This window comes from Cervus canadensis, chromosome 3, assembly GCF_019320065.1.
Source record: "Cervus canadensis isolate Bull #8, Minnesota chromosome 3, ASM1932006v1, whole genome shotgun sequence".
Lineage (NCBI taxonomy): Eukaryota > Metazoa > Chordata > Mammalia > Artiodactyla > Cervidae > Cervus > Cervus canadensis.
In genome coordinates this window covers 103,212,793-103,219,797 of record NC_057388.1, presented here as the reverse complement: position 1 = coordinate 103,219,797, position 7,005 = coordinate 103,212,793, and the positions used below count along the sequence as shown (strand labels likewise).

Here is a 7,005-nt window from a genome sequence, read left to right as displayed (position 1 = left end):
AAAAAGGACTATTAAATACAAAGGAACCAGGACTCACTGGGTTCAATATCTGTATCCCCTTTACAGCATCTGCACCTGTCCAATTGTCACAGGACGCAAAAAGACAGAAATGGCTTCTTGGCTAAGGTCAAATCTAGGGTGCTATCAAGGAAAACATGGTCTAAACGTAAAACCTGTAGGCTGTAAAACCCTACATTCAGTTCAGTTCAGTTCAGATGCTCAGTCGTGTCCAACTCTTTGTGACCCCATGAACCGTAGTATGCCAGGCCTCCCTGTCCATCACCAACTCCCGGAGTCCACCCAAACATGTCCATCGAATCTGTGATGCCATCTAACCATTTCATCCTCTGTCGTCCCCTTCGCCTCCTGCCCCCAATCCCTCCCAGCATCAGGGTCTTTTCAAATGAGTCAACTCTTCACATGAGGTGGCCAAAGTATTGGAGCTTCAGCTTCAGCATCAGTCCTTCCAATGAACACCCAGGACTGATCTCCTTTAAGATGGACATCTCCCAAGGCCTAAAACAGGGCTCATCCTGAATTGCCACTAAACGAAAGTTTTGCTAGGTTAAATAGAAGACATTGCTTCATTAATTTCAAAGTGAGTTTTTTTTTTTTTTTTAAGAGAAATCACTTCAAATTTAAATGGACTTCCAGAGGGAACTATATTCAAAAAACATATATACATAAACAAGTATAAACAAACCACGTTACTGTACACCTGAAACTTACATGGCATTTTAAACTGACTACACTTCAATTGAAGGAAAAAGCAAGAACCATCACCACCGTCGAAAACAACCACCAAAAACAATAAGGAACACATTTTCTTTCAGTTCTTCATAAAAATCAGCTATATGCCATTCAAAAGAGTATGAGCATTGTTTTTTCATGACCTCACTTTCTCTTAAGTTGAATTTGAAATAATGTCTCGCAGAATTATAACATAGAGTTCCTGGTCTGACTTACCCCCACTATTTCTGTTGTGTGTGTAAAGTAATCTGTCTCATCTTCACCCTCATTCCATCTTATATTCATCTTGTCCTTCGTAAAGGAATTCTTCCCCTTCATCCTCCTCCCCATCTTCATATTCATCTAGTTGATTTTCCTAAGTGCTTTGTAATTCAGTACTTTCATAATGGTATATACTTAGTATGCCAATATTTATAACTCTGAATCATGCACATGTATGGCTCTTATTATCACACCATTTCGTACCGTGACTTTGAGGGCTTCTATTTCTGTGGTGGGATCCTTTCTGTCTTCATAAGGATCAGGGGAATGGTATGTGAACAAGTACAGGGAAAGAAGAGTTACAAACAGAACCACTTACCTTTGTAGGACCAAGGCCTGCTACAGACTTGAGAAGTTTGGGAACAGGCTCAGGTGATGGGAAGGCAGGCTGACAGATGCCCTCAAACCAGGGTGATGGTCTGGGAAATGTTTCAACCACATCTTCAATGTTGCTATCAGAATTACTGTCCTCAGAGAAAGTCGTATTCTCTGGTCTCAAAAGGCCACACTTTGCTTCTACTACAGTGAAAACAGGAGAGGACATGAGAACATGTGTCATTTCAAATCGGGGAATAACACCAGAAGGACAGTCTTCGAACAACTTACTGTTTCTGTTGGATTGCTGAGAAGGCTTCATGAGCTTTGTCAACTTTGGTTTCACGACATGCTGGAGAAGAAAATAAGAGCTTGAAGACTATAACAAGTATCAACCTGAATAAATTTATAACAGCCTCCACTCCTCTATGATCTAACACAAAGAGCACAGGCTCTGGAGTCATTCAGAGGTGGATTCAAATCCCAGTTCTGCCACTGACTGACCTGCTCATGGGGAAAGGATTATGACAGACGACATCAGAAGCCCCGGATGTTCCTCTCCTTACCCCGAATTGACAGCTATACAAATACGATGACACCCACTAGATCACTTTCTCGACCAAAATGTTCGAGAGTAATAATTTATCCCCAGGAGTTCAGAGCACTATTGAAAAACTAAGACATTTAAATTAATTGCTATATTTTGAAATCTGCTTCCATGATTAATATATACATGAATTATCACTTGGGAAGGGAAATATGAAAGTTTAGGTTTTAGCAGAACCTTATTTAGATGCACTAGAACTGCAAACAGGATAAGCTACTTCTATTCTGTTTGTCAAACAGCTAGAGATATAAAACAGGGGGGGAAAATCAGCTGCTTCTATGAAACAGGGAAAAAAGCAAGGTTAAACGCGTAGGGCAATGATCATGAATGAAAGCCACAAACACTCTAAATAGACAGCCATAAGCAAACATGTGCACAATAGGGGAAGAGAGTGATGGACTGAAGGAACAGACACTGAAGAAATTTGCTCTGTGAGGAAAAATTAACTTAATAGTAAATATTTAAAAAAAGAAATTAAAAAGGTAGAGGAGAAAGAAGAAAGGAAAAGGTGAGACATTCTTAGTCAAGAACAAACTTCACGGGGAAAAAAAATAAGTATAAGAAGGTATGTGGAGAAACACATATATTTAGAATTTACAAAAATAGATCAGTAATTTATAAGTATTCTTAAGGATATACTATGAGCAAAGCCTCTTTTTCATATGATTTTATTAATCTAATTATATGCATCTACACTGTTCTTCAAATTTTATGAAAATATCAACATCAGTTCAGGTCAGTTGCTCAGCTGTGTGCGACTCTTTGCGATCCCATGGACAGCAGCACACCAGGCTTCCCTGTCCTTCACCAGTTCCCAGAGGTTTGACAAACTATGTCCATTGAGTCGGTGCTGCCATCCAACCATCTCATCCTCTGCCGTCCCCTTCTCCTCCCGCCTTCAAACTTTCCCAGAATTGGTATTTTCCAATGAGTCGGTTCTTCACATTGGATGGCCAAAGTATTGGAGTTTCAGCTTTCTGAATGTTGAGCTGTAAGTCAACTTTTTCACTCTCCTCTTTCACTTTCATCAAGAGGCTCTTTAGGTCTTTAATATCTGCCATCATGGTGCTGTCATCTGCGTATCTGAGGTTATTGATATTTCTTTTGGCTATCTTGATTCCAGCTTGTGCTTCATCCAGCCCAGCATTTCGTATGATGTACTCTGCATCTAAGTTAAATAAGCAGGGTGGCAATTTACATCCTTGATGTACTCCTTTCCCGATCTGGAACCAGTCTATAGTTCCATATCCAGTTCTAACTGTTGCTTCTTGTCCTGTATAAAGATTTCTGAGGAGGCAGGTCAGGTGGTCTGGTATTCCCATCACTTGAAGAATTTTCTACACTTTGTTGTGATCCACAGAGTCAAATGGTTTGGCACACTCAATAAAGGATAAGTAGATGCATTTCTGGAACTCACTTGCTTTTTCTATGATCCAGAGGATGTTGACAATTTGATCTCTGGTTCCTCTGCCTTTTCTAAATCCAGCTTGAAGATATGAAGTTCATGGTTCATGTCATCTTGAAGCCTGGCTTGGAGAATTTTGAGCATTACTTTCCTAGTGTGTGAGATGAGTGCAATTATGTGGTAGTTTGGACATTCTTTGGCATTGCCTTCCTTTGGGATTGGAGGAAAACTGAACTTTTCCAGTCCCGTGGCCACTGCTGAATTTTCAGATTTCCTGGCATATTGAGTACAGCACTTTCAGAGCATCATCTTTTAGGATTTCAAATAGCTCAACTGCAATTCCATCACCTCCACTAGCTTTGTTCGTAGTGATGCTTCGTAAGGCCCACTTGACTTCGCATTCCAGAATGTTTGGCTCTAGGTGAGTGATCACACCATCCTGGTTATCTGGGTCATGAAGATCTGTTTTGTAGAGTTCATCTTAATGAATTCCGCTTCTGTTAGGTCCATACCATTTCGTCCTTTATGGTGCCCACCTTTGCATGATACATTCCCATGGTATCTCTAATTTTCTTGAAGAGATCTCTAGTCATTCCCATTCCATTGTTTCCTCTATTTCTTTGCATTCATCCCTGAGAAAGGCTTTCTTATCTCTCCTTGCTATTCTTGGGAACTCTGCATTCAAATGGGTGGATCTTTCCTTTTCTCCTTTGCCTTTTGCTTCTCTTCTTTTCTCAGTTATTTGGAAGGCCTCCTCAGACAACCATTTTGCCATTTTACATTTCTTTCCCTCCGGGATGGTCTTGATCACTGCTTCCTGTACAATGTCATGAATCTCCATCCATAGTTCTTCAGGAACTCTGTTTATCAGATCTGATCTCTTGAATCTATTTGCCACTTGCAGTGTCTAATCATAAGAGTAAATACTACATGAAACTAAATTCAGAGCATGAAAACAAATTTCACAACAGAACACTTTACCTTGGTTTTAAAATCTAAGGCTTCATTGTTTGATGGAGGCCCTAAATCAACGCCAGGTTCGCTGGGAAACCTTTAAAGCAGAAACATACAATAAAAATGAGTGAGCTCATTTCCTTGAACAAAAGAAAAAAAAAAAAAAAAGTGAAAGTCTCTCTATATAGTAAATAAACTTTCTTGACATGAATAAAATTTGGCCTGTTTTAAAACAGCCTTTTTTAAAAAATTTTTTAAAGATTTTTTGATGTGGACCACCTTTAAAGTCTTTACTGAATTAGTGCCAATGGTGCTTCTATTATATGTTTTGGCAGTCTGACCCTGAGGCATGTGAGATCTTAGCTTCCCTGACTGAGTATTGAACCCACACTGCCTACACTGGAAGATGTCTTAGTAACCATCTTAACCACTGCACCCCCAGGGAAGTCTCCAAAAAAGTTTTTCATTACCTATTGCTGCTTCCTTGTCTCCCAATCTATGAAATATCTAGTTAACACTCATTCTTAGTTTCCATAGCAGAGAGTGACAGCCAATATATCGGCAGAGCCTAAAAATATTTGTTTTCACCAAAAGTTCTAACAGCTGAACTGAAAATCCAATTGATGGACTGACATAACTTTTGTTTGCCCAAAGTGGAATAAACCTGATGACTTAAAGCAGAAGGATATGCTGTTCCTTCTCCATTGTCTGTCCCTGGTTCAGAGACTAATCTGTGTCCATCAAAAATGGCAGTCTTGGTCCTTCAGCAGGGGAATCACTTATGGAGAAGGCCCCATTCCTCCCTTTACTGTAAAGGGGATACAGGAGTCCCCCGCAATGTCTAAAACTGAAAATGGACACAAGTCAAAGAACTAATTTATATGTTTCACTTATATGCTACCCGGGTACTTCTCAATTTCTGCTGAGGGACACGAGAGTGGATGCTGGAGTCAGGCAGGCCAGCTGTCAAATCACAGGTCAACTCATTTTAACCATGGAATCATGGGTCAATTCATCAACCTCCCGAACCACAGTTGCCTGATTAAGTAAAGCAGGACACAGTGGTTTTACGACGCTGCTCTGGTGACTCCATGAGGTCACAGACGTTGCGCACATGATGCAGTCTCTGACCCAGAGCAGGACGCTCAGCAAGCAGCAGCTTCTCTTCTCTGTGTGTTCTCCTAGTGACACATACAAGTTTAAAAATCCATCAAATCCTACCTGCTTAAAGAGTCTTCTTCAGAACGCGTATCCACTAGTAAAGAAAAAAGGAAGACACATTTTAAATCAACAAAAGAAAAATACAGACTATTAAAACCTCAAGACTGATGTTTTGTTTAAAAGTATTCCTTTGGAACCACACCTGGAGACCACACTAGAGGGAACAGTGATTGTACTGTACTCATGGGCCATTAATGCCTGAGAACCACTGCTCTCCTTCATGGTCATCAAAGGCAGAACAGAAAAAGAAAGAACTGCTGATACAAGGACCATAATGCTAACCAACCTCTAGGAGACTGACAGAAAATGATACTACACCGTTAATAGAATCCGTACTATAAACTGCCAATAGCACACTTGAACAGCACAGGATTTCTGGACTTCCATCCCCTGGAGCAGTGAACAGAGCCTGCAGGTGTCTTGCTGGGACATAACACAAATCCTCTGGCTCTTCAGTTCAGGATGAAAATGCCCTATCACAAGGAAGCGTGGTCTACAGGTGCCGAACTTCAGAGTGTGGTAAAACATAGGAAACAAAGTCTTCCTGGCCCTCTTGCCAAATGCAAGAGAAGTATGAAAGATGTAGTGATTCCAGGTTTCGCAAGGATAATCTCTTGACAGGGAGGTGGGGGAGGGTAAATGGGTAAAGGGGGTCAACTGGGTGGTGAGGATGGGGACTGGACTTGTAGTGGGGACTCACTTGGCCTCTGGGCCGAGGGAGCTCCGGGTCGACCAGCCGGCCGGGGCCCCACTTGGGCTCTGGGCCGAGGGAGCTCCGCGTCGACCAGCCGGCCGGGGCCCCACTTGGCCTCTGGGCCGAGGGAGCTCCGCGTCGACCAGCCGGCCGAGGCCCGCTTGGGCGCCGCGCCGAGGGAGCTCCGGGCCGACCAGCCGGCCGGGACGCACTTGGCCTCTGGGCCGAGGGAGCTCCGGGTCGACCAGCCGGCCGGGACGCACTTGGCCTCTGGGCCGAGGGAGCTCCGCGTCGACCAGCCGGCCGGGACGCACTTGGCCTCTGGGCCGAGGGAGCTCCGCGTCGACCAGCCGGCCGGGACGCACTTGGCCTCTGGGCCGAGGCAGCTCCGCGTCGACCAGCCGGCCGGGACGCACTTGGCCTCTGGGCCGAGGGAGCTCCGCGTCGACCAGCCGGCCGAGGCCCGCTTGGGCGCCGCGCCGAGGGAGCTCCGGGTCGACCAGCCGGCCGGGACGCACTTGGCCTCTGGGCCGAGGGAGCTCCGGGTCGACCAGCCGGCCGGGGACCCAGGGAGCTCCGCGTCGACCAGCCGGCCGGGGCCCCACTTGGGGCTCTGGGCCGAGGGAGCTCCGCGTCGACCAGCCGGCCGGGCCGCTTGGCCCGCGCCGAGGGAGCGGGTCTTGGGCGCCGTGCCGAGGGAGCTCCGGTCGACCAGCCGGCCGGGACGCACTTGGCCTCTGGGCCGAGGGAGCTCCGCGTCGACCAGCCGGCCGGGACGCACTTGGCCTCTGGCCTCTG

The 7,005-nt window shown here is 45.0% G+C and overlaps 1 long non-coding RNA gene across 1 annotated transcript; it reads right to left on the bottom strand.

The window, feature by feature from the left end:
• Positions 1-709: 709 nt before the first annotated feature.
• On the bottom strand, positions 710-4,391 carry LOC122438791. Its single transcript, XR_006268639.1, has 3 exons — positions 4,320-4,391; positions 1,618-1,678; positions 710-1,530 (listed from the first exon to the last, which is right to left on the bottom strand). It is a non-coding gene; the product is annotated as an uncharacterized LOC122438791 (long non-coding RNA).
• Positions 4,392-7,005: the final 2,614 nt, after the last annotated feature.